This window comes from Culex pipiens, chromosome 2, assembly GCF_016801865.2.
Source record: "Culex pipiens pallens isolate TS chromosome 2, TS_CPP_V2, whole genome shotgun sequence".
Lineage (NCBI taxonomy): Eukaryota > Metazoa > Arthropoda > Insecta > Diptera > Culicidae > Culex > Culex pipiens.
Window position 1 is genome coordinate 152,966,114 of NC_068938.1, and position 26,299 is coordinate 152,992,412.

The 26,299-nt window shown below is 35.7% G+C and overlaps 1 protein-coding gene across 10 annotated transcripts in view; it reads left to right on the plus strand.

The window, feature by feature from the left end:
- The window catches only part of LOC120430004 (rab11 family-interacting protein 4B), a 224,957-nt gene that overhangs the window by 85,332 nt on the left and 113,326 nt on the right, over positions 1-26,299 (plus strand). Inside the window, exon 1 of one of the 10 annotated variants that reach the window (XM_052708411.1) lies at positions 22,374-22,619. The exons of 8 other annotated variants lie outside the window; for them this stretch is intronic. The gene's annotated coding sequence lies outside the window, so the exon portion shown is untranslated. Of the gene's footprint in view, positions 1-22,373; positions 22,620-26,299 lie in introns of those variants that run through there. One more of the 10 variants, XM_052708413.1, reaches the window with a different exon arrangement.

Here is a 26,299-nt window from a genome sequence, read left to right on the forward strand (position 1 = left end):
ACACTACTTCAGAAGATCCGAATTGTGGTGTATTGTGGAGAGTAAGTGCCCCCTTCCCACCTCCGGAAAACCCGTCATAACAATTCACTGACCGCGCGCGGTTCAGTACCGGCGGCGGACAGCGGTCAGGTCAATAAACCACAGGTTTGTGAACACTCAGTGGCGCAACAAAAACAATCTGAGCGTTCTTCATACATATTTTGATTCAAAAGCCATCATTGAACGTAAAAAACCGTTTTTGCACTTCTTTCCTGTGGGTGTAAAAATAATCAAATTTTCAATAAAAGTCTTTTGAAAAAAAAAATGTTAAAAACTGAAATCAATTTGGCCTTTTCCATGCACCAGAGTGTAAACTTCCGAACTTTTGTTTTCGCTGGAAAAACGCATAAATTAACGGCCGCAAAGTGTCGGCGATGATGCGATTTGATGGTATTTCTCACACCTACCCAACCCCTAACCCCCCTGAGAGTGGGTGTAAGAGACCGGCTGCTACATCTATGGTCATTTTCCATTGACGCGCGGAGTTTTCTTCGATCAAAAGCTACCGGAGCAATTCCGGCACCGCCTTCGGACACAGAGAGAGAGGTTCAATGAAATTTTGCGATGATTTTTTTCTACTTTTGTTCTTTACGACCGCTAATGGTCCAAGACCTCCGCGGAGAAGGTGAAATTAGTGCTGCGAATTGCCTTCGTTTGGGGCGTGAGTGCCATTAGCGTGGCTTTCTTGCCAGTTCTACCCTGCCTGCAACGATGGATTTGTAGGAGTTGGTTACGTAACGAAGTTACGGTGTTGTCACTCACCGGGGCCAGACATCGGATGGAATTGATCCTAATCGTAGCTGGGCCGAACCGTGCGGCGGCCCAGTTTATTTATCTTCCACTTGATCACGCGTCTGCTGTGTGGACTAATCTAATAGTGCCCAAGGAGACCAATCACTCCGATGACGACGCGATGAAAGTGAAATTGGACTGTGTGCCAGGTAGCAATCGTCGCCGGGGTGTCCCCTTGAGATATACTTTTAAGGGGTTATTAGACTATGGCAAACGAACAAACTCGAACTTTTTTGTATTTGACAGTTTGCCAAACTCGCAAACAAAGCCAAATGTATGCAGGCTGACGTTTCTGCAAACAAACAGAGCAGGCAAACTGTCAAATTGTCAAAAAGTGTGTGTGTTTGCTTGTTTATTTGTTTGGCGTAGTTTAATACCTCCTTTACTAGAGTCGTTTTTAAATATCAGGTAAGGCCGTTGCAAATATTTATTTTTTGAAGTTTATCTCCCTCTGGTCTAACCAAAGTCGGGGGGGGGGGGGGGGGAATTACAAGCCGAGGTTTCAACATTTGGATGAAAAAAGTGTTTAAAGGGATTACATACATGTAGAAAATCACAAATTTTCATATTACAAAAAAATTATTGGATCCACTAAAAAGATGATTTTTAATCACTCCTGAAAATTTCATGAAGATATGACATGATTAAACTGAGTTAGAGAAGATTTTAGCTCTACATTTTGCCGTGCGCAAAGCGGACTGTCAAACTTTCTGAGCTTTTTTCTCGAAACACCAAGTTGATTTACGGGTGCCACGATGTCTCTAGATGGGATGGACCAAATTTGCTGAAATTCGGGTTGAAGACTCCCAAGACAGATCCCGTGTGCATGACGAAGCCCGATTTTGAAATTTTGCTTTAAAAAAAAATACAAAAATCAAAAACTGACAATTTTTTATATGAAAAACACAAACATAAACTTTGAAAAATATTTGCAACGTCCTAAATAAAATCATTGATAAAAATAAAATGTTCAAAGTTTGCATTTCTGAAAACATGCTAATAAAATAGCTTTTTCTTTAATTTCCCAAATGTTCCAAGTTGTTTTTAAAGTGTTCTTGTTATTTTCATTCACTTTTCATCGAATACTTGAACTCAACAGTTTGAATCTCTGGAGACTGCCAACATTCCCGTAACATACTTCAAACAACCCAGAAATGTGTTTCTTTCTCTGCAGACAACAGTGTCTCTGCCAGAAGGCAACTAGTTGCATTAATGGAGTGCAACATAAACAAAATCCTAATTGATCTGGCGACTGCTGCTACCGGCTAGATTTCCCAACCATTGCTGAGCAGTTATATATAAACCAACCAAGTCTCGTTTCGTATCGTGAATGCAGCCATTCGTCTTTGAGGCGCGTTGAATTTTCGTTTTTTCCTAAACAACCTTAAGCAAGTTGATTTATCGATGGCTTATGTGGAGGCAGCACCATCTATCGGAAGCAGCTAAAAATATGCATCGCCTCGTAATGCCACTTTGATGATGTGGGTTTTGCCGAATTGCAGGAGAATTATTAGGTAATAAAGTAGGTGGCTGGGACGTTTGTTTACGAAATGATTATTTTTATTCTACTAAAAACCTACATAAGCTGATTTACTGTGGAATCGTTGGATTGAGGGTGGATTAAGTAAACCATTTTGATTATTACCTGCGTGGCGAGGCATGGGCGGACTAATAAACACACTTCTCAGATGTCAATCAACAGCTGCTGGAAGCTAGAAAATATTTGACCAATTGATAGCTTTGAAAGCAGCGTTGCGTTGACCTCGGTAGTCGATCTGTCGGCGAAGAGGGTGTTATTTATGGAAATACTAATGAGTTGGACAATATGCCAAGGCTTTGAAAATATTCAAATGAGGCTGTATTATGTCAACATGCAAATATGCCAACGCCAACGGGAGAGCATCTTCCGTCAACTTTGATGACAAGATGTTTGATCACGACAAATATTCCGCCTTTTGTGGGATCTCTGTTTGCAGCCTGAACTTGACTGATGATTGTGAAGGTTCAAACTGAGGGCACGACTTGTTTTGCATTCTCTAGAAGGCTTCATATTGGAATAACAAAGGTTTAGAATGTGTATTTTGATTCTGAAAATCGTTTAATTGACATGTGCAAAAACAAAAAAGTAAGGATCACTTTCAAATTCAAACAAATTCACACTTGAAAGACAACGATGATCTCACACAGTTGAAGTTTGATCAGTTGAAGCAAAAAACGAGCTGAAAACGTTTCTGCAATTGAAGCTACTTGGTCGCGGTGCCACATACCGCTAATATCTTAAACAGAACACATCAGACGACGTCGAGCTGACTGCTGGTTGATGCCCGTTTTACGCACCATCAGTATTTATAAATGGCTTTTTGCAATTCCGTCGTGAAACTACTCACTTTTCCTGTCATTCTTGAACGACGAAATAGCCTACTTTTCTGTACCAAAAATAACAGAATCGAATAGCAACACTTTTCAAAACAAATGCTGAAAAGTTCGACTTTTCAGCACTCAAATGGGTGCTGAAAAGTTTAACTTTTCAGCACTTGTTTCTAAAAGTAACACTTTTCAACATTTTTCTGATTTAAACGATTTATTGACAAAATACATGAAAATTTCACCTAAAATTTCACTCAGTGTGTGTTTTTTGGAATTGCAAAAAATGTTGTATGGAACTCGTTGCAAAACTTGATTTTTTCAGCACTCTTCGTATTTATCCAACTCGGTGAACCTCGTTGGATAAATGTACGACTCGTGCTGAAAAAATCCTCTTTTTGCAACTTGTTGCATAAACTACTATTCTTGAGTGCGCATATAGCGAAATGTGTGAATGAAGATTAGAAAAGTACATGTAAATTTGTTATTTGTTATTGTGAGCAATTCTTCATTAAAACCAAAAAAGGGATTTTATTTATATTATTTGATTTGGATCAAACTTTGGGGGTCTTCCCTATGACCAAAGAAGCCAAAGAATTACCATTTTGTGTCATTGGTTGTTTAAGGGGAGAAAAAACCGCAAATTTCGAGCCATGTTAGGCTTTATCTACTCTGTTACAACCGCTATAAAACCTATCAGCCAAAACCTACATTAAAACCACGTAGTCGTAACAAACTCTCCAGAACCCCGATAAAACCCTCTTAAAACCCTACATTGTCACGGCCTTTTTGTAAAACCTACATAGGATTTCAAGGCTTTAAAACTGAATCCTAACAACCTCCTCAAAGCCTTCATAAAACCTTTGTTGAAACAGGTTTTATTATGTCAAAAAAATGAGTCTTCGTCTTGCCAAATGATATAATGGCGATGATAAATATTAGATATTGGAGTCAATTAAAACAATTTGAAAGCTTATGTCTCGCAATTGGTGGTTCAAATTCAGCTGCGGTGGAAATTAATTCTTTTGTAATTACAGTTTTTAATCTAAAAAAATATGATATGGCAATCCTTTGAAAATACTTTTTAAAAACGTCGTTATGCTAAAAATATCAGAAATTCATCAAAAAAGCGTGTTTTCAGCATTTTTTTTAATTTACTACTTTTCTATTTTTTTAAAATCAAGATGGTGGTCAATCACATTCAATCAGAACACGCGTTTAGCGCCATATTTATGCATTGCTAAATATGGCGCGAATAGCTAAACACAGCTAAAACACTTGTCATTAGGTGTTTTAGACTCTCTTAAATCTTTCATAAAACCTTTGGAAAATAGAAATTTTTCACGATTTTTCTTGGCTTCAATTGTTAATGTAAAAATAAATTTGCCATCAAAAAGTATTTAACAGATTTTTTGATAAAGTGCATCGTTTTCAAGGTGACCTTAAAGTTAGATTTTCATTTTTTATAGTTAGTGTCCATAATTGTTCATTCTTTAAAATAATTGATCTGCGAAAACATATAGAATTACTTAGTACATAGTTAAAAATATATTGAAATTCTAATCGAATCCTAAGCCGCCCATTGCCGGCCGCTACCATCTCAACTGCGCAACAGTGACAAGGAGTGGGATCTTTTTTAATAGGATAAGGGAAAATCTTCACTGTATCTCTAATAAGTTTCGTTTGTAGTTTAAAGAGTGTTGGGAAGGTAAGGTCTAGAATTGATTTTGAAAAAAAATATCTACGCTCTAAACAAGCGTTGCGACATATGGCGTTTAAGGGGTGTGCATAGATTTAGCCTCAATTTTTTAAAAAGAAAAATCTACAAAATTTTGAATTAAAACATTTGATTCAACCTACCAGCGTGTTACTCACTAGGGGCCTCCCACAGAGCACTTCTGGCAGTGAATTGGCTTGCAAGTATGTATCATCCGATATCTGCACATTTCTCTGGCCCGAGGCATGTGTTTTTTTTCTTCGTACACATTCCGTCCCATCTAGATCATAACTCTGACTTGCGGGACGGCCACATGGCCCAGTTGATCGATATCGCGTGAGTTTTTTGTGTATGTGCAAAAGATATTAAACTTGTGTAAGGATCGTGTGTGTTCAGAGAGTTAACATTTGGTTCAGTACTGACAGGGACGATGAAATTGCTTTATTAGTTGGTTGAAAATGTTGAGTTTAGAACCGATTTGGTGCGGCCTTCACTCTCCACTGAGTGTCTTCCCCTTCTAATAAATTCCATTTCTGTAACTAACTTGCTGTGAAGAGGCGGATTTGGAGCATGTACGAACGCCGCCATCGTCGTGAAATTCTGACGTCAACCGTCCGACAAATTTCTAGTGATAATTTTAGAAATTTGTACAAACTAATTTCCGCGCTGGCTCAAAAATGGTTGCAATGTCAGGGCCCTTGCCCGCGATCCCGTTCGAGCTGGCAAGCTGCCAAGATCAACAAGGTCTCGAAAGCGCGCGGCGTATTTGCACACAAAACTGCCACCGGAAAATAAAACACTACAAAAAGCTCTTCTCGGAATCGTCAAATCGTGGGCCTGACATGCAATAGAACCATTAGGAAAAACCTTTTTCTCCCTCGGTGATGATGCATTCGAAGCAGAGATGCGCGCGGTCTCAAGTGAAAAATGTTATCTTTAAACTAATAAAAATTTTAATTTGAGTTCATGTTCAACAAACACTTGGCACTTGGCTCTGGAATGTCGATTCAAAAAGTGCAAAACGGAAGCTGGAGTTTTGTATGTTGCGCGGTCGTTAAGGTCCAAACAATGGCGGCGGTTCCCGCGTACTTTGGCGCTCGAACTATCATTTTTCCTAAACTGACACTAATAATCTTAATTAGCGAATCTCGACGCTTCTTCGGCGTGGATATTGTTTATTATCATAATTGGCATTTTTTCGGCAGGAGATGGGCAGCAATGTTTCACTTTGGGGCGGCGTGACGATGTCCGAAATTGATATGGGACACCACCGTGAAGACAGCTGGAAAGTGTGCCATTTTCTTGGTTTTCAAATCTTATATCTGGAATGGCGGCATTATGCATCTATCAGCTGTGGGGTTGTTTGGCGGTGGGAATTAAACAGTACAATAAAAAAAATAATTAAAGCATTCTTTTTTCGGCGGTTCTTATCAAGATCAAGCGACTTTGGCTTTTTTCGGTGGAAATTCGGACCAACTTTCTTCCGTCGTATAAACAGTGATTAATATTAACTAGATTAAATTATGCTAACCCGATGCAAACGCGGCGTTGTCAACATTAAACCCTGGAGAAAATCCGTCATCAATCAACCTATTGTAACGCGGTGATAGATGGTGAAGCTGTTTTGCACAGCCTAACAAGCCATCCGAAACCTTGGACAGCGCTTGGAATCCGTTACCTTGCTTTGGAGACAAGTTCATTTGCATCGGCACTCCAAATAACCGTGCAACCAACCAACGCAAAGAATTACTTTGTCTACAAACTAGATTTGAATAGAGGGCCAACTTTGGGTACACGACGACTTCAAGGTTGTAGCAAGCGTCAACCCACAAAGTGGAATCAAATTATCAGCAGCAGCAGTTGCAGCAGCGTCCGTTGCGCTGCTCTGGGGGAAGTTCGTGGGAGTTTTGCCGATTTGCTCGGAATGGTCTGCATTACCCTTGCAAAGGTTGTAGTAAAATTGGCATGCACTTTTTGGGTTGTTTAATCTTGAAGACGGCTAGAGTTATGTTTCTGAATTTGGATATTTTCTATATTTTGACCTTGAATACCTTTATTTTAAGCTTTTGTTATTCCAATAATGTCTTGGATTAAATGACCAGTACTTAAATTTATGTTGCAACTGAATTGATTGTTACGTTAAGTAATATGATCTCAAACTGCATTAATATTAATTGATTCGAAGACCCGGCATGGCCTTCTCAAGTTTAACCGCCTCCAACTCGCCGATCGACTTCACGATCCATTTGGTCATTTCCAAATGACCCTTTTGTGCAACTCAATTCCGGCGATTTCACTTTCATTATTTTGAGTAGATTGTTGTAGGTTTTCCGGAACAACAAACCAAAGTAAAAAGTGTTTTATTTGTTTGAACTCAAATGACTCGCAAGTCCAAACAGAGATGCACTTTAATTAGCCTCTGGGCGCGCAAATTGAAATCTACTCTTCCCCCAAATTAGTCCAGTGAATTACAGCATCGCGGTAATTGCAGACGCACGGTTACCCCTCCCTCGAATTCGGATCTCGGATGGTATAATCAAGCTAGGAAACTTTCTTGCTGAACAGCATTAACAAGCAGCCCTTCAACCCGAAAGTACAAGACAATGGTGTGCCCTATCTTAGAGACCTTCGGGAAAACCGAGGGTCTAATTCTGAAAAGTTATGACTATTCAGATTCCGGCGCGTTTGAGTTGTTTGTGTTACAAATATTTATGGCAACACTAAGCTTCGGAACTAGTTGTTTGGTTTGCGGGGGAGTCGCAACACCGCCGCCGCCCTTGGAAATTAATTTTTCCCATTTTCTACGACCTACATACACAGAATCGCACCAACTCTCGCTTAAATTAATGATTCAAATTTAAATTGAACACATTCCTCGGTAACGCCGCTGGTGTGGCGCCGCAGCCGCCAAGTTCAAGAGTCATTTCTCATTCGCAGCCGGTCGGATGTTGGGCGGGGGACATGTGTAAACTAGATTTGAGGTGTAGATCGCTTGCTACCGTTGAGTTCAGCACTACGAATGCAGTGAAATTGAATTTCATCAGCAGTTTTGCAGGTCGTATTGAAAGCAGCGGATGCGTAGGACCGTGAGCCGGCTTATAACAATATGCTAAAGTGGTGGGGAATTTGGGGCGAAGTTACGAATCCGACGCCCCACACGTCTTATCCCATTGTGTTGGACTCCTACGCGCTAGGGATCACGCGCGAGTGCACTACTAGAAGGTGTTGGATTAATGACGTACGGAGCATTCAGGTCTTCTTTGTTCTGTGATGAATACAGTGGGACTGCGTTTTAAGTGATTGAAATTGAAAATACCTATTTGGAGGTTAAATTCAGTCTTAAGCTAGAACTCTCGCGTATTGATAACTGACGATGCCATCAAAGCTTGTTGCTGGAGTGGACTTTTTTTAATCGGGACTCCGATATAAAAATAGACTCCGATATCAACTTCTATTAAATCGTTGCGTCGAACGAGAGTCATACGTACAATCGCTGCTCGGTAACACATCGCAGGGTAGAACTTGGCAATCCTCCAGTTACGAAGTGCCACAGAAAGCACCTCAAACGATTGTTTCTTGATCAAATCCGCGTTCCGCGTGTGGGTTTCGCAAGTGAGTTTTGCGCGCTGGTACAGAAGAACTACTGTCCCGATCCAACAGGCCAATCGTTTGCGGGAGATCTCCGCAGCCCGGCCACATGTTGTGTACACGCGCGCAAGTGTATACAATTTCACATTACGGAGGATGGAATTAATTAATTAATTGCCAGCAGAGCGTACACACTGCGTACTGCTAGTGAACGTCTCGGGCCAGTTAAACAAACAAGCGGTTCTAATGGGATATGCAGAAGGTCTCTGTGTACGTCTGTGATACACATGTTCTAGATCGAATTCGCAGAAGATCTTGTTTGTGCGGATTTGCTTGTCTTGTCCGGAGGATCAAGTGTTGAGAGATCAGTTAAGTAGGAAGGATGGTGATCTTCTTGTACTTATTCTAAAAACTTCTGGAGAAGATTGACGAGATGATTCACTTTGAAGTTATAGTCTAGATGCCCGTAATAGGGCAGAGGTCGACATAATTTGGTTTGGGGAGTAGTTCTGGTTATAACCGTTAACCATTAAATCTAAGAAGTCGTAAATCAACTCTGTAGAAGCCTAACTTGGTATCATAGTGGTTGCATTAGCTTCAGGGAATCTTCGAGCAGCTACCTGAATAAATGGTATTGTTCGTAGATCTACCTATTTCTGTATTGGGCGAGTCCGCCACAAAAAATCGCTGGATAAAAACAAACCAATCTCAACAACATCCACGCAATGTAAGTCATCTCAAATCGGCTCAACGCTCGATTTGCAAAACAGTTTTGCTTGCTGCTGCTGCTGCAACCCAAACGAGTTCAAAACGGTTCGCCGGCAAGAGGCGTTAACCGCGCAAGTGACATAAGTGAAGCATTTTGCCTCCAATTATCGCACACGCAAAAAACGCCGACGACGACGCGCGAAATCAGCTGGCAAATGCGGACCTCATCCGTGACCTCGTTGCTCGCAAAAATGCGCGCCGCGTCGCGCAAGATTTCTATAAATATATCTAAATCGCGCGCGCGCCGCCGAAACGACGACAACCAGGATAATTCTGACCGTTTGCTTGCTGGTCAATACCATCGATCGTCGTAACACTCCATAACAGTGCATTTATCACATTTCGTGATGAAATAATGATTGCTATTTTGCGTTGCGTATTTTTTTGTTTTCGCTATATCGGTTTTGCTTTGAAGGAGGTGCTGACACCCCGACGAGCTGAGCAGTAAGTGAAAAGTTTGCGATCGCAAAAAATGCGATCAAAGTGGTGAACTCACAATAGCCAGACGGTAGCCGACGACGTCAACACACGGGTTGAACAGTGCAAATTCAAGGAAGAAATGATAATTTCTGAGCCTGCACGTTTCAATCGCATTTGCGTATCGCTTTTGTGGCCAGAGTTGTCGATCGTAACATCTCGGGTGGCGATCTGCGGAGCACGGCGTAACAACAAACTGGTGATGCCCTGTTTAAGCAATTACTTGAGATTGAATGATTGAATGATCTTTGACCTAAAAAGATGTGATCTCAATATCTGAGCATGAAAGTTCATCAGCTGAAAGACAGAACGCAATCATGATCTTAGTCTGTCCAATTGGGTCCTAAAATGAAGCTTAGATTGCTGATATTATTGTTTACAGCGATAAAGCTTATTTTTCTGAGTACAAATACCCTTTGTACGACCACAAAGAGTTTAAAATGGATTTTTAAAACAATTTTGAAAAATTAACCTCGCGGTCCTTCTTGACAGAAAAGTTCCTACTTGACAGCTCGTTCCAAGGGGACCATAGTTGATCCATCGAAAAAATGTTGGCTTGTCAAAAAAAAAATTTGCATTAAAATGAAAAAAAGTGATCAGAAATTGTTTTTAATCGTGTTTTTTATCGTTGTACATAAAAATTGACATAGGGCTTTAGTACCAGGCTTGCCACAAATACAGATTTTTCAGCACAGGCACGAAACACAAACGAATTTTTTTTACAGTTAAAATAAATTTGAGCAGTTTTTGTTAAATTGGCCAAAAAGATAAACATTGTTAGCATCTTTTGGCATGTTCAGTTTTTTGGTAAGAATCTTATTCTTTAAAGTTATACTCGATTGAGTGTTTGGTATGTGCCAAAAAAATCTGTATTTGTGGCAAGCCTGTTAAGTACCCAATTGCAAACATCCCGAATGATTCTCATCATTGAATGCCAGTGCTGCTGGTATTCAGGGTCAGATCATGGATCTCTGATTCGATGATAGTTGTTTTGATCGGCTTTGTCGGAATCGGCTTTGCCAGCAATGATTAAATTTCGAAATTCTTTTTTTTAGTTATAGCAATTTGTTTTAGTAATAGGCACTGCAATTAAATCAGTTGTAAAACCAAACTTGTAACACATTATTCAATTACCTAGCTCTTTCACTACATCTCGAACCTCAGCAGTGTTTGCATTCACTCACAATGGATCATACAAACCGAACGAAAGTAAAACCTGAGACGCGGCGGCTTTCTTGTGTATCATTAGCTCAGTCAGCTGAGCCCGCCAGTCATACGAAACGCTGAAAAACGCAAATCTACCTGGCTGCCAGCACTGCATCATTATAAACCGCGCGAACCTGAACCTCAAATTCGAAAGCAATCCTAGATTGAGTCTTCGCGTGTGCCGCCACGAGTTTGACTCAATATAAATTTGTGCGCGCTCTCATTTAGTCACACCGCCACCCGCAGTTTAACAAATCTTTGAACTCGACGGCATCATCAGCTGTTTATTCTCTCGTACGAGAAGCCGTACATTAAGCTGTTGTAGTTGATGACTATCTTTGTTTCCTTCTGACAGAGCGCGCTGCGCGCGCTGTCACAAAGATTGTACTCGATTACAACAATACCTTCGGTAGCGTTTTGTACTTTCGACTCACAGTTCGACAAAAACACAAAGCGCAATGATTCGGTACCATACAAATACCCTTCCAAAGTTCTTCAACGCTGAGTGGAGCGTCGAATTAAAACCAGCATTATGGTACATCACGGGACGATGCGAGTTGGGATCGGTAGAACTCAGTCAACCGGCCAGACCTTCATTTGCCGCTTGAATGACGCGCGCGCTCTGGAATCGAGCAAGGAACGGAAGTAGCCAATAAAGCTCGGCGTTCCTCAGCGATGGGTTCCCGCGGTGCAGTTTGAATGCAGTAGCAGGAATTTAGTGGCAACTGCTCTGCATCGACTACTAAAGTATGTGGAAGAAGATGTGCTGAGTATTTCTCGGCATATGATCATCTGTCGTTGAACGACTGCTACAGGAAGTGGGAAGTTATGGTTTATGGCAATTTAGTTGCAGAAATGTCCAGCAACTTCATTTATCTGCATTGTGACGCATCGGAAGTTCTGGTGCACGAACAAGATGAGAACAAGCGACCGTGTTACGGTATTCTGACTCAGTTTAATCAATAAATTCATGATATTAGGCGATCAAAGTACACCCACAGGAGAAAATGTATCAACATCTGTCATAGTGGATTTGCTATAAAAATGTTTACCTTTTATGACAGATTTTGCACCAAACTCGTATATTGATTTTACCCTTGTTTAAACATGTGTCCACGTGGTTTATGGATGGTCCCTATTATTATGACTATGAATTACTAGAAAGTATATTTTTGGACTTGTCCACTTTGATTCTGACAATGTCTGGAATTTGGAGAAGTAAGAAATACTATTTTTTTGGCTTTTAAGGCAAATCTAACAACATAATGGACATTTTAACCACGTTTAAAGTATTAGTTAAAATAAATTGACTAATTATTCCTGAATGGTCCCTTTTTGAGTTTTCAAAATTTACATTCTTACAATTGGGTAATCCTCCGCCAACTCACACGAAATCGGAAAAAGTTGCCCCGACCCTTCTTCGATTTGTGTGAAACTTTGTCTTTAGATGTAACTTTTGTTTCTGACCACAAATCAGGGCTCCATTTTTAATATCTCGTGACGGAGGGGCGGTACGATCCCTTCCATTTTTGAACATGTTAAAAAAAATGTTTTTCAATGATTTGCAGCCTGAAATAGTGATGGTGTACACAGAAAAAAATAAGTAAACTTGAGATTCGACGTAAACGGTTGCATTACATGTAAAATCATGTTTTTTTACGTAGAATTTGTTGCAAATTGCATTTAAATTTAAATCTTTAATGACGTGCAAAAGGTTTACATCATAAATGATGTAACATTCGGAAACATTTTTTTTGTCCGTTCGATTCCAGTCCAGCATTATTCCACATGGTCGTCGACGAGAAAGGGTCCCCTACCTGTGAAACAACTTTTTAAAATCAGAATCTTCTTTTGCTGCCCGCTTCAATCATTTTAAAATAGAACTTACACACAAAAAAATATCTCAGAATGTTACATCATTTATGGTGTAACACAGGCCTGCCCAACGTCCGGCCTGTGAAGCCATTTCATCCGGCCCGCGACGACTTAAAAAAAAAAAATAGTGACCGGCCCCTAACGCTAATTATGAAATATTAAATATAAAAAATGAGTGTCTGAATAAAAAAAATAAACAAAAGACATTTAATTTAAAATTTTACAATTTGTACCATGTTTACTGCAAATTGAAGGTTTTTTTTGAGGAACTTGATTAAAATTGTTTATTTTTTTCAATAAGTGAGTAAGCAAAACAAAGTATTTTTTTAGTAAAACTTTGCAGTGATAAAGTTTTGTTTGAAAAAGCTTACAGACAGCAATTTAGTCATACTGAAAATAAAGATTGCTGCAAAAAATTCTAGCATTTTTTAAAATGTCCAAAATAAGTAAAGAAATCAGTGAGAAAAAATATTTTTTCATAAGCAATTACACAAACAATTTTAAACAAGAAAAAAAATCAAATAAACATATTTTTGAAATTTATCTTTGTTTATCTTTCTAAAATCAAGGTAATGAACTAACACTAGTTTATTTATTGATAAGACACATAAAAACATTAAAAAAAAAACTCTAGACTTGAAAGAACCTTAAATTTTAAAAGTTTACATTTTCGACTTTTATCAAACTTTTGATCCGACCCGCCACTGGTTTAGAAAAGTCAGATCTGGAACCGCAGGGCAAAAAGTTTGGGCACCCCTGGTGTAACACTTTGCACGTCATGAAACATTTAAATTTAAATGCAATTTGATGTAAATTTTCGGCAAATTATACGTAAAAACATGATTATACGTGTGATTCAGCCGATTACGTCGAATCTCAAGTTTACATCAACTGAGTTTACATGTGATTCATTTTGTCCGTTTCGATTAAATTCACATATTTTTTTCTGTGTAGGCCACACCCTTTTCCTACTGCAATCCAAGTCCAGCTTCTCATTCCCATTGACCAATAAGAATTAGTTGATTCGAACTAATGTTAATTTCCAAAACTAATGTAAATTTCCAAAACTAATGTAAATTTCCAATGAATCTAATGTAAATATACATCATTTATCATGATACCTTTTGATACATGTTAAATAATGTAAATTTACAGGAATATTTTTTTCTGTGTAGAAATTTGGTGTCAAAGGGACTTTTATATGAAATTTTATATAAAACTCCCAATTTAATGGCCTACTCAGAATGAAAAAAAAAAAAAAAATAAATAAATAAATAAATACAAAAGTGGTTTAAAAAACTCTGCCATTTTTCGTGACTCGTCAGTAGAAAATAACGGGGCATTTCATTTTATGGGAAATTTAATGAACCTGCAATAACCCAGAAAGGTATTTTTTTCATTTAGAACAAAATTTGTCATTTTAAAATTTTGTGTTTTTTTAAACTTTGCAAGGGAGCAATTATCTACGAAATCGGCCAATTTCGACAATTTTTTTTTGTATTTTTTTAATTGGGTCAAACTTAGTGGGGGCCTTCCCTATCACCAAAGTAGGGCGTCCAATTTTTCCGGGTTTTGAATTTCCCGTGAAACGGGAAAAATATCTTTTAAATCCCGGGAATTCCTAGTTATGTTTTCAAGCTTAAAATCATAGAATTAGCTCAATATTATTAATTGGTGATAATCTTAACATGGATAGCAGTTTTGAGATAGCTGAAAAGAATATTTTTTTATCCTGGCTGTGCTTTGAATTTTAAATGCACAACCATTTCTAATGCATTGTGATTAAAATTAAATAATTTTCTTATACATATTTATTTGTCTTTTTTATTTGACAACAGCTACAAAAATTGTTTAAAATGTCCAAAATACAAATAAAAGACAACCAATAAAATGATACCAATCCATGTGAAATTTTGAAATAAGTTTAGATATGCTTTATATTTAAAAAAATTATTTTAAATATTATCTTCAAATCACTACCACCAACTAGGGAAAATCGGGACTATAGTCTAAAAAGATACAGGAGATTTTAGAGCAATAAATATGGAAATATAGTTGTACTAATTGTTTTGTTCTGGTCCTGTTTTAACCGAAACCAATAAAAAAAATCAAAACATTATGTTAAAAAATGCTTAAACTGCTGTCTTAATTCAAAACATTTGTCCTGATTTGCAAAATATGCCGATGTTTGATGAAACATAATTAAAAATAATATTGTTTTTTAAATTAAGCAACCCCCCCACAAAGTTTGAGCAAAAAAAAATTAAATCCGTTTCTGGGTTTGGTGGAGAATTGCTCATTTGAAAAAATAGACATTTGTTTCTAATTGTGCGTAAGTTCTTTCGATTTGATGAACTTTCTTTATTTATGTAAAATATATGAGTTGGAAAATAATCAAAATTAAGCCACCACCGGAGACGGAAAATCGTCCACCCGCCCAAGTTTCTTTTCTATCACCAGAACATGAAATTGTCTCGTTAGATTGCTTTCAAACTGTTCCAATACCTAAATTAATATATCTTGAACAAACTGAAAAGTTTTCAATGTTATCTGTTGAACCCTTTTGTTATATTGAAAGTTTGAAATTATAATTTTGCTAGATTGATTCGCGAATGTATGGGGAAATATGAAATCGTTGCCATTGCTAAGCTATTTCTCCGATACGGCTGAAGGAATACTAGTTTTTATTGCTACAATTCCTTTTTGAGTAATTTACGTTTCCAAAATGCCTATATGTGTTGAAGAAAATCTTTCGCATTTAGGAGATTTGTTAGTTCAAAATTTTGAATCGATTTTTTCAGCGGCTGCCATTGCAGAACCACTGGTTGATCAAGATTTTCACCTTCGCCAGCGGACGGCGTCGTTTTCCTGCTGTCGTTACTATGGCCACGCGAAGTTTGTTTGGCGCCCGCGAACAGGGTGCGCGCGGATTCAAGCATGAACTGTGACTCGATCATGGTAACCACGTGGATGAAGTGATGGGTGAAGAATCATGATCATTCAACTTTCATATATTTGTGTGGCTTTGTATTCAACAGAAAATTTAGTTTTTTTATTTCGACTTTTGATTTTTTTCAATTTCTACAAATACATACCTAGTTTTCAGTATATTTTTTTTTTTGAACGAAAACACGTAGATTTAGTATGGAAAAGATAATCATCATGCTTTTTAGGGAAATGTTCATTCTTGAACATGCTTTTTAGATTCTTTATTTGATGATGCGTCAATTATGGGCAGTATCCATCTTCGAAACAACGCAGGAGCTCCCCCAGTGAAACTGTGTAAATTACTGTTTGCATGATTTGACCAAATCACGTCATGTGACGGCTCATTTTTCCTGGAATCGGTTCTGGGAATTTTTATTGAAATGCATCTTAGCACATTTTAACGGATTTTTATGCTTCTGGTTACATTTGACTGGTAATTCGTTTTATTTTCAAGGAAAAATATGGATCAATGGAAATTCGTATCACGTACAAAAATAAATTACTTGTTGACATGGTTCCGGAAAACCGCACTCAAAAAAATGAGTTCGCGTAAACGTGCACAGAGTTCATGCCAACGGGAACCAGGACGAAAACTGTTCAACTTTTATAGTGCATTGCACCATGAAAGTGAACAGTTCTCTTCCTGGTTCCCGTTGACATGAACTCTGTTCACGTTTACGCGAACTCATTTTTTGGAGTGCAAGCATTTATCCGGTGACCTTGGTCCAGTCCATTTTTTATAACTTTTATAATTATCCTTTCAGAAATTCAAAAATACAAAAAAATAAAAATACAAAAATACAAAAATACAAAAATACAAAAATACAAAAATACAAAAATACAAAAATACAAAAATACAAAAATACAAAAATACAAAAATACAAAAATACAAAAATACAAAAATACAAAAATACAAAAATACAAAAATACAAAAATACAAAAATACATAAATACAAAAATACAAAAATACAAAAACACAAAAATACAAAAATACAAAAATACAAAAATACAAAAATACAAAAATACAAAAATACAAAAATACAAAAATACAAAAATACAAAAATACAAAAATACAAAAATACAAAAATACAAAAATACAAAAATACAAAAATACAAAAATACAAAAATACAAAAATACAAAAATACAAAAATACAAAAATACAAAAATACAAAAATACAAAAATACAAAAATACAAAAATACAAAAATACAAAAATACAAAAATACAAAAATACAAAAATACAAAAATACAAAAATACAAAAATACAAAAATACAAAAATACAAAAATACAAAAATACAAAAATACAAAAATACAAAAATACAAAAATACAAAAAATACAAAAATACAAAAATACAAAAATACAAAAATACAAAAATACAAAAATACAAAAATACAAAAATACAAAAATACAAAAATACAAAAATACAAAAATACAAAAATACAAAAATACAAAAATACAAAAATACAAAAATACAAAAATACAAAAATACAAAAATACAAAAATACAAAAATACAAAAATACAAAAATACAAAAATACAAAAATACAAAAATACAAAAATACAAAAAATACAAAAATACAAAAATACAAAAATACAAAAATACAAAAATACAAAAATACAAAAATACAAAAATACAAAAATACAAAAATACAAAAATACAAAAATACAAAAATACAAAAATACAAAAATACAAAAATACAAAAATACAAAAATACAAAAATACAAAAATACAAAAATACAAAAATACAAAAATACAAAAATACAAAAATACAAAAATACAAAAATACAAAAATACAAAAATACAAAAATACAAAAATACAAAAATACAAAAATACAAAAATACAAAAATACAAAAATACAAAAATACAAAAATACAAAAATACAAAAATACAAAAATACAAAAATACAAAAATACAAAAATACAAAAATACAAAAATACAAAAATACAAAATCTAATCTAATCTAATCAGACCCTAGCGCAGCCAATCTTTCGAAGGGATCCTGGAGAGTGCCTTAGGTTAGATGACGCCTAGCACTCTTCTTGTCATTTATTAACATCTGCAGTGCGCCATTGCATCGGAATGCATTGAAACATCACAAGCGTTAAAGCGGCCAGGCCTACTGCGTAAAGCCGTATCGCAGAGATGACTCGTAATTGGGTTGAGTTTGAGCACTGAGTGTTCGAACAACAACACAATTCTGAATCGACAGGGGAGGAAGAAGCGTGGGGACACACCACCATACGCTCCGAGATTTTGGTTGTATTCGTTGGGAGCACCATGCTAAGAAGATTTGGTACTCCGGGACCCTCTGGGATGGGACATTGTATTTCCACGAATGCCCTGGACACTATTTGCCGTGGTTATAGCGCCACAACTCGCTCTCTGTAACAGTATTCCTAATTCCAGTCCAAGCTTACCAAGTCGTCATGGCCTAGTGGTTAGCATTTTTGCTTACCAACCCAAAGGACGGGGGATCGAACCCCGCCTCGAGCGACTTTGATTTTTCGTTCATATTCATCATTTCAAATTCTGTGTACTTAACTTTCTCTTTGGGAGCAGATGGGAATCGAACCCAGAACCATTCGCTTACAAAGCGAACACCGTAACCAGTCAGCCACGGCCGCTCCCTACAAAAATACAAAAATACAAAAATACAAAAATACAAAAATACAAAAATACAAAAATACAAAAATACAATAATACAAAAATACAAAAATACAAAAATACAAAAATACAAAAATACAAAAATACAAAAATACAAAAATACAAAAATACAAAAATACAAAAATACAAAAATACAAAAATACAAAAATACAAAAATACAAAAATACAAAAATACAAAAATACAAAAATACAAAAATACAAAAATACAAAAATACAAAAATACAAAAATACAAAAATACAAAAATACAAAAATACAAAAATACAAAAATACAAAAATACAAAAATACAAAAATACAAAAATACAAAAATACAAAAATACAAAAATACAAAAATACAAAAATACAAAAATACAAAAATACAAAAATACAAAAATACAAAAATACAAAAATACAAAAAAACAAAAATACAAAAATACAAAAATACAAAAATACAAAAATACAAAAATACAAAAATACAAAAATACAAAAATACAAAAATATCAAAATACAAAAATACCAAAATACCAAAATACAAAAATACAAAAATACAAAAATACAAAAATACAAAAATACAAAAATACAAAAATACAAAAATACAAAAATACAAAAATACAAAAATACAAAAATACAAAAATACAAAAATACAAAAATACAAAAATACAAAAATACAAAAATACAAAAATACAAAAATACAAAAATACAAAAATACAAAAATACAAAAATACAAAAATACAAAAATACAAAAATACAAAAATACAAAAATACAAAAATACAAAAATACAAAAATACAAAAATACAAAAATACAAAAATACAAAAATACAAAAATACAAAAATACAAAAATACAAAAATACAAAAATACAAAAATACAAAAATACAAAAATACAAAAATACAAAAATACAAAAATGCAAAAATACAAAAATACAAAAATACAAAAATACAAAAATACAAAAATACAAAAATACAAAAATACAAAAATACAAAAATACAAAAATACAAAAATACAAATACAATTTTTTGTTTTTGTTTTTGCTTTTGTTTTTGTTTTTGTTTTTGTTTTTGTTTTTGTTTTTGTTTTTGTTTTTGTTTTTGTTTTTGTTTTTGTTTTTGTTTTTGTTTTTGTTTTTGGTTTTGTTTTTGTTTTTGTTTTTGTTTTTGTTTTTGTTTTTGTTTTTGTTTTTGTTTTTGTTTTTGTTTTTGTTTTTGTTTTTGTTTTTGTTTTTGTTTTTGTTTTTGTTTTTGTTTTTGTTTTTGTTTTTGTTTTTGTTTTTGTTTTTGTTTTTGTTTTTGTTTTTGTTTTTGTTTTTGTTTTTGTTTTTGTTTTTGTTTTTGTTTTTGTTTTTGTTTTTGTTTTTGTTTTTGTTTTTGTTTTTGTTTTTGTTTTTGTTTTTGTTTTTGTTTTTGTTTTTGTTTTTGTTTTTGTTTTTGTTTTTGTTTTTGTTTTTGTTTTTGTTTTTGTTTTTGTTTTTGTTTTTGTTTTTGTTTTTGTTTTTGTTTTTTGTTTTTTTTTTTGTTTTGTTTTTTGTTTTTGTTTTTGTTTTTGTTTTTGTTTTTGTTTTTGTTTTTGTTTTTGTTTTTGTTTTTGTTTTTGTTTTTGTTTTTGTTTTTGTTTTTGTTTTTGTTTTTGTTTTTGTTTTTGTTTTTGTTTTTGTTTTTGTTTTTGTTTTTGTTTTTGTTTTTGTTTTTTGTTTTTGTTTTTGTTTTTGTTTTTGTTTTTGTTTTTGTTTTTGTTTTTGTTTTTGTTTTTGTTTTTGTTTTTGTTTTTGTTTTTGTTTTTGTTTTTGTTTTTGTTTTTGTTTTTGTTTTTGTTTTTGTTTTTGTTTTTGTTTTTGTTTTTGTTTTTGTTTTTGTTTTTGTTTTTGTTTTTGTTTTTGTTTTTGTTTTTGTTTTTGTTTTTGTTTTTGTTTTTGTTTTTTGTTTTTGTTTTTGTTTTTGTTTTTGTTTTTGTTTTTGTTTTTGTTTTTGTTTTTTGTTTTTGTTTTTGTTTTTGTTTTTGTTTTTTGTTTTTGTTTTTGTTTTTGTTTTTGTTTTTGTTTTTGTTTTTGTTTTTGTTTTTGTTTTTGTTTTTGTTTTTGTTTTTGTTTTTGTTTTTGTTTTTGTTTTTGTTTTTGTTTTTGTTTTTGTTTTTGTTTTTGTTTTTGTTTTTGTTTTTGTTTTTGTTTTTGTTTTTGTTTTTGTTTTTGTTTTTGTTTTTGTTTTTGTTTTTGTTTTTATTTGTCTTATATGGACAATCCCTGAACAAAAAAAAAAAGAGTAGCTGACCAAGAGGTTTTTCTATACACGGATATAAATCCTGTAAGCTTATCTGGATACAAAGCTGAATCGACTAGAACAACGGTTGAGCGGATAATCCCTTGTTTTTCGAGGTTAGGAAACTCTTATAAAAAAATGCTATGTCACTAAAATAAGAAGCAAATCAATTCTTGGTGACGTATCGACTAAATTGTAATGAGAATCTCAGTTGATACGTTAACAGGTGAATGAGTGTAGGATTTCCGTAAGAAATATAGATAATATAGAAATATAGAGTCCGAAAATAGACCTAGTAACTCCAGAACTTTTGTAAAAGACCAACAAAGCTAGAAAAGCAATTTTCAAAAAAAAAACTGGTTTGGAAGTGGTAGAAAATCTTATTCACGAAAATGACCGGGAACGCGCTCCTGCATGTTTCTGTAGCTTCTTTTTCTGGTGGTGTTCTGCACGAGAAAGAAGTAACTTTTGTTGCAGAAAACTATTTGAACACTCTGCTTCCGATTGTGTGCAGAATTGCAGAATTCTATGATTACGGGAATTGCCCAATTATATTCTTACATGTCTGTTATGCCCGCCCGTGTGGATCAATCGGACCGCTCTAGACTCACAATCCAGAGGTCGCCGGTTTGAACCCCGCGGCGGGCGCTCTAAAATTCTTTGTGTAAATATGGGTATTCGGCGCCGTCGCTCTGTGCCATACTTTCATACACTTAGGAGCCCAGGGCGGCGAAGTCCTTGTAGATAAAAAGGAAGAAACTAGTGGTTGGTACTAGCAATGGTGGCCGACAGCTATAAAGTTAACTTCGTCTGTTATTGCAAAAAAAGAATGCATAGTACTAACTTTTGACTTTTTCTGCTTTTTACCATTTGCCATTTGAAATATTTCGTTACAACTTGAATAGCGTGATTACATGAAAACACTACCTCGCCACGTGTTATGTGCCGTATGCAAGGATTTTAGGTAGGCTATGATTTTGGGCCACGTGGTTGGCTCGATGCACGCGCCTTGGTGCGAACTGATGTTTTTCGTTAAAGTCATCATAGTAGCAATGAAATTTCCCCTCTCTGGCAGTGGTTCCAATAAAAATAAAAATCATCTTGTTTTCCTCTCCGGTGGGCCCTTAAGGTAAAATATGTTTTCCGAACGAAAAGGATTGATCATAAAATTGTACTTGATTGCCTTGATTTTCAACCCAATTTCAACCATCATTTCTATTCAACAAACCCTTGCATGACAAGTCAATGTTTGTTTTAACCGTTCCAAGAATTTCATTCACCATCCATTACTCAACTCAACAACCAAAGACGACAACAACCACAAAAACTAAGTCACCCTACTGCGTCAACTAGACTCCTTCTCCAAACTCAAAATATTACCAGTGGTAACTCACCCTCCCAATCTCTCGCACGATCCTCGCGATCGCAAACCACGAGAGAAAGCCCTCTCAATTTCTCCGAATTTTCCTCGAATTTCCGATATCTCACGCGCGAGCTGCTTAGTAACCACGAACACGAAACCAAACAACTCGCGCGCCGTCCGCTAGCAACGCCGCTGAGTTCCCACTTCGGCTCACCTTCGGGAAAAGCGTGGGGTGGCTGTGGCTGGGAGGCACTCAGCTGAGCACTATTGCTCATTCCACTCCGAGTCGCGCTCGACGCTCGTTAGTATCGTCGTGACTCGCGTACAGTGTGAACGTGCGCGCGCGCCAGTTGTCGTGGACTCTTAATCGCTTGAAATCTCGTTCTTCCTCCGCGAAGAACCGGAGGATCGCTTCGCGGTTTAATTTAAACACATTCGGAACTGTCTTCGTTGATGTTGAAGGCGTGTAGTTGTGTGTGTGGGGTGGCAGTGTGGTTGTGATTGTTGTGGTTTTTTTTCGAATAGGATAAAGGGGGAATTTTACACGGTGCAGTATTATTTCTGTATATTTTTTTTTCGGGTTGATTATTTTATGTGCCATTATAATTGCGCATCGTGTTGGCGCATCGTGCAAGGTGTGTGCTGTAATTTGCGTGAAGAAAAACATTCCTCATGCTGAGAATGTGTTGTCTGTTTGTGTGAAACCATCGGATTGAGGTGGAAAGCGCCCCCGGCTGGTCGTCGGAATCGAGGCCAATGTGTTACGTTTTGATGGTTTTATGAGTCGTGGAATAAAGAGCCGGTGCGCGATTTTTTTCGAATACAATTTTGGCCGTCCTGCTTTCATCCCTTGTCTCGAGAGACATGGTCAAGTGAATTTTATCTGTTTTTTTCGGGAAGAAAGAGGAAAATACGATAAAAATCAAGTGTGTGTATACGAAGCGGTGGATAAGCTTCGGAAGATAAGATAGTGTGGAAGAAACGGAACCTGCTGGAACTAGGAAATCAGCGAATTTCGTGCGATTTCACGAAGAATGTGCTTTACTATCTGCCGGAGTGACCTCAGCTGCTGTTCAACAGCCGCGGAACAAACAAGAATTTGAACAATGTTACGCGTCTCATACGGAAGATCAGCTGCGCGTGACATTGAACTGCACAGCATTCCGTACATGGAGAAGAGCTCTCGCGAAGTTGGAGAATGTCAACCCCGAAAACGGTTCAAGAGGGTTGAACTTGAAGTGGTGTCGGTGGTTGTGGGAACAAAACGCAATCTCAAGAAGCGACTCAAATTAATGTCAGTGTCAACAGGATTCTTACCAGAAGACGGAAGCTTTGAAGTATCAACGCACGCTAAGTGAAGGGGTTCCACCCTTTACAGTAGTCGTGGGAATGCTCGAAACTCCAAAATGTGTCACTCAATCAATGTAATGGAATGCTTTTGACGGGGCAACACTTACACACTTGGTAGATTTCGACGATAAGGAATATTGATCGAAGCGACTACACGGTGTAGGGTACAAATGAGGCTAATGGACGTTCTCGAAATCGACTTGGCGTGACTGACTCGTTTGAAAGTGTTACTTCAGTCGTCTCCGAGTTTTGAAAACTACTAAATTCTGACGTAACGCTCAAGCTACCACGGTACCTCTTCTAGGTGTCTATAGCTTTGATCTTGATACAGGTCCTATATAACGCTCGCGTGCTAATAATGAAGCCGCTATACTCGTCTTCTTGAGCTCAACTGAAGCATGGACAAATCTGGTTTCTGCTGAAACCAAGTGGCATCGACAGCTTAATGAATCAAGATTTCACAGGAACATCTTCATTTTCGTAACAAATTTAAGTAATTTTAATACCGAAAGAACGAAACCCTGAATCGAGCTGAACTATTTTGCGCGTCAGCGTCAGCCGGAAATTACCCTTATCAGTACGGACACAAACTTTTACCACTACACATGAGCAGTAGACACGCGAGCGCGAGCTTTGCGTGACTCCTCTCTACCACTTGTTGAGAAAGCACTATCACTTGTACGAGCAGACGCACACGCATACACACAGTTATAATTTACCCGCAAGGTCGAATGAATGGTGTTGGTGCGATTTGCTGTAGAGTGGTGTTATCATTCTTGATTGACTAATAACAAAAATATTGTACTGTCAGAAGTTTGCTGAATAAACTTTGATTTTGTTGAATGCTGAATAAACTTTGATTTTGTTGAATTTAGCTTGATGATTGAAAAAATTAAAAGGTATGCTGCACACCAAATTCGCATTTGTTTATATATTAGTATTAAGTTAAAAAAATTGAACAATTTTTTTTTATGAATCTTAGTTTTTGACAAAACTCTGGCTCTTTCAAACTTTTTGTATTTGGTTTTTCAAAGTATTATGTTCTTTTTTCGCGATTTCGGTACAACTTTTGAACATTCGGGAGAGTTGTTCAGGACATTCAGGACTATACTTCTACGGTGTTAGTTTCATGAAATAATAAAACATGAATTTTGTAAATTTAAAAATGTGAAAATGCAAGTTTCCCCATAGAAATTTCCATACAAATTTGATTAGCTTTGCGCCAATCGTGGACTTAACCAATCGCTCTCAAATTTTGGGAGGTTGTTAGGGACCCTAATAGGGACCCAAAAAATGTGGTGCTGAAAAAAAAATCAATTTTCGATTCCGCCCTATTGAGTCAGCCTATTTTAAGCTAATTTATTTAAATAATATTTCAAAACATTTATTTTCGAATCGGTGCATTTAAATTTTACAACCATCAATTATTTTAAAATTGGCCCAAATATATTGAAAAATCGCATTTCATTTTTACATGTTTCGCCTTTTCGCTTAAGCTGAAGTGAATATTTTAACTCGTCCGCAACAAACCTTAATGAAATACATAAATTAATCGGCAAAGTAGTTTCTTATCCAAGTAACATTTTTAAACCAACTAGCCACCTAGTTTTATTAAGGTTTTATGGTAGAATCCTGATGGCTTCATAATTTTATTTGGGCATTCACCGCAAAAAAACAAGCAAGAGCTTATTAATAGGTTCTAACAAGGTTTTATGCCTCAGACATAAATTCTGGTGAATATAAAGGCCGACTGGCATTAAATAAGGTTTTATGGAAGTTTTAATAGATGCTTGAAAACCAGATGGCAATGCCATGCTAATCGGTTTTATCGCATGCTTCTTTAAAACCAAGGGTGTTGTAGCTGTCAAGTGGCATTAGCCATGCAAAAAGCTCTCTTAAGGCTCTGGAAGGCATCACTCCAGATCGGCCATTTGGCGGCCATGTTTGTTTTAGAAAAACATTCAAATCTTGATTCAGAATGTATCAATCAAAAAATGGGTTTCTTTGTGTTATTTGTTGAAGCGTTTTACATAACGTGATTATTTTTTCATGACAATTTACTATTTCTGGACTCTGAATTCAGAACTATCACTGACAGTCATTGTCCCAAGAATGAAGGATACCTTCTACGGCCTTAAAACCATAAGTTCTTAAAAAAGCAATTAACGCAGCAAAATAGCAATGCTTTTCGGCTCCCCTCCCACTAACATTTACACACAAGATCCTCTGTAATTACTCTTAGCCTTAAGTAAAATGTAATTACAAAAGCCGACTCGGTCCTTACCAGGTCCCAGTACCGAAAAGGACCTAATAAAAATAATTTTATGAAAAAAAAACAATGCTTTAATATGGCGCTAAACGCTTGATCTGATTGAATATGATTGACCGCCATCTTGGCAGAAAAAAAAGATACAAGCATAAATTTTATTGAAATTTGCTCAAAAGTTACATTCTGGATTAATGCATTGAAATTATTTTAATTACCTTAAATATCTATCATGTCATCATCGCCTTTTTGACAACCATCTCCATAATTTCATTTGGCAAGACGAAGATTTATGCTTTACCAGAATAAAATCTGTTTGTCATAAGACGCATGAAGACGTATGAAATGTCATTTTTCCCTAACTCCTAACAAGGTTTTAACAAAGGTTTTAATAAGGCTGTGATAAGGTTGTTAGGAATTAGTTGTAAAGCATCAAACTGTGGGTTTTTATAAATATGCTGTAACAACCTTTTGCGGAGGTCTTTTTAGGTTTCAAGTGGGGTTTATCAAGGTTCTGGGAAGTTTGTTACCATTTAGTGGTTTTGGCTGATAGGTTTTATAGCGGTTGTGACAGCATTGATAACGCCTAAAATGTTACATGGGTAGAAACC